Genomic DNA, 2,324 nt, shown 5'->3' with positions numbered 1-2,324 from the left:
AAGTGGTCAAGGTTGCAGATCCCTGGTCTAGACAGAGGTTGCCCCACAAGGGGAAGAACGAATAACGCTATTATTTTACTATTACTAAGATCCTATCATTTTATTCTTGTTTGTAACTGCCTTCTAATATTTATATAGAGTTTTGATGTTTTTCTGCCTGCTGCGAGAGGGAAGGGCAGTTTCTAAATGAATGAATAAAAAAATCGATAAACTATAAAGGTTGCTTATTGTCCTAAAGTATTTTTTAACATGAAAAGCATCTCCGAATTTGCATATCAGTTTGAAGGGAGCCCATTATGGGACACAGATTCCCTTTCATTATTTTAATGAGTCATTAGCTTAAAAGCCCATGGGGAATGCTAATTGTTTGGCCACCAGCCTTTGGTGAAAGAGGAGATTTATTTAGAAAGGGGGCGCTTGACCCATGGGCCCAATCAATCAAAAGGGCAGAAATTTTTCGTTCTCCATTCGGAGTAAGGGGCCTTGGGGCAGTACAAGAAGTCCCCGACTTACAACAATTTGTTTAGTGACTGCTCGCAGTTACAATGGCATTGAAAGTGATTTGCGACCGTTTTTCACACTTAGACAATTAACACTTAGAACAATTAACCAGTGGAACCACCTGCCTCCAGAAGCGGTGAATGCTCCAACACTGGAGGTTTTTAAGAAGAGACTGGACAGCCATTTGTCCGAAATGGTGTAGGGTTGCCTGCCTGAGCAGGGGGTTGGACTTGATGACCTCCAAGGTCCCTTCCAACTTTACTACTACTACTGCTGCTACTACTACTACTACTACTATTATTATTATTATTTATTATTATCATTATCATTATCATTATCATTATCATTATTATTACTGTTGCAGCGTCCCCAGGGTCATGGGTCAAAATTCAGACACCTGGCAACTGATTTGTATTTATGACGGTCGCAGTGTCCCAGGGTCATGTGACCCAAATCCAGCCGCTTGGCAACTGACTTGTATTTATGACGGTCGCAGCGTCCCAGGGCGATGTGATCCCTTTTTGCGACCTTCTGACAAGCAAATTCAAGGGGGAAGCTTGTTGTTGTTGTTAGTTGCGAAGTTGTGTCAGACCCATCGCGACCCCCACGGACAACGTTCCTCCAGGCCTTCCTGTCCTCTACCATCTTCTGGAGTCCCTTGAAGCCCACGCCTCCTGCTTAAGAACCATGTTGCTAGCTTAACAACTTGTTAAGGGATTCACTTAACAGCTGTGGCAAGACAGGTCATAAAATGGGGCAAAACTAATGTCTCACTTAGCAACGGAAAGTTTGGGCTCCATTGTGGTCGTAAGTCGAGGATTATTTGTACCCTGGGGTTGTCAGGTCTTGATCTACTTTGAAGAGGAGATCCATTACGCCAGGGGTCTTCAAACTTGGCCCTTTAATGACTTGTGGACTTCAACTCCCAGAATTCCTCAGCCAGCATGCCTGGCTGAGGAATTCTGGGAGTTGAAGTCCAGGGGTCTTCAAACTTGGCCCTTTCATGACTTGTGGACTTCAACTCCCAGAATCCCTCAGCCAGCCTCCATTTTATTTGCTAGATTTAAGACAGGGGTCTTCAAACTTGGCCCTTTGATGACTTGTGTTCTTCAACTCCCAGAATTCCTCAGCCACTATGGCCATGGAGGAGAATTCTGGGAGCTGAAGTCCCCACGCCTGGAAATTGCCCAGGTAAACAGGGCCTACACCAATCCCAAGCATAAGGTTCGGCCTAAGATCTCCTTCAGAGGTGTGGTGGTGATCACTCCCATAATTCCCAGCCAGAGCTGCCCATGATGTTCAGGAGTTGTGGGTTTGGATGTATTTGGAGGCCCCCATCAGGAGGAAACAAGATTAGACTGGGATTTAATACATTTAGAGTCTTCTTGGATGCCTTAACACAGAGGCCTTCAAACTTGGCCCTTTAGCCAGCAAGGGAGCTAAAGAGGAAAAAATTGAAAGCTTTCTTAGAAGGATGTTTTAGCAAATTTTTAGGGGGTTCGGGGATAGCCAGGGGGGGCATGGGGGGTGCCTCTCCGAGGCCAAGGCCAGACCTGTCTGAGGGGCACGGCATTAGAACGGTGAGGGAGGAAGTTGGGGGGTTAGGGGAGGGTGGTTTGATCAAGACGGTCAGTGGGAGGGGCAGATATGGCGGGAGCAGAGGACCATATCGGGTTTTGGGAGCACGCACACGCTGTTTACAAGCTTGTGAGTGCTCCGGTCCTCTGGGCTCTTCTCGGCCTCCAGGGAACTTAGATCCTTGGGCCCGGGATCACCGGCTGATGTTATGCAACGCCAGGTCCGTGGTAAACAAGGCCCCCCTC

This window comes from Protobothrops mucrosquamatus, unplaced genomic scaffold (assembly GCF_001527695.2).
Source record: "Protobothrops mucrosquamatus isolate PMUCROS unplaced genomic scaffold, P.Mucros_1.0 scaffold8705, whole genome shotgun sequence".
Lineage (NCBI taxonomy): Eukaryota > Metazoa > Chordata > Lepidosauria > Squamata > Viperidae > Protobothrops > Protobothrops mucrosquamatus.
The sequence above is the reverse complement of the archived record's forward strand: the minus strand, read 5'-3'. Positions refer to the sequence as shown.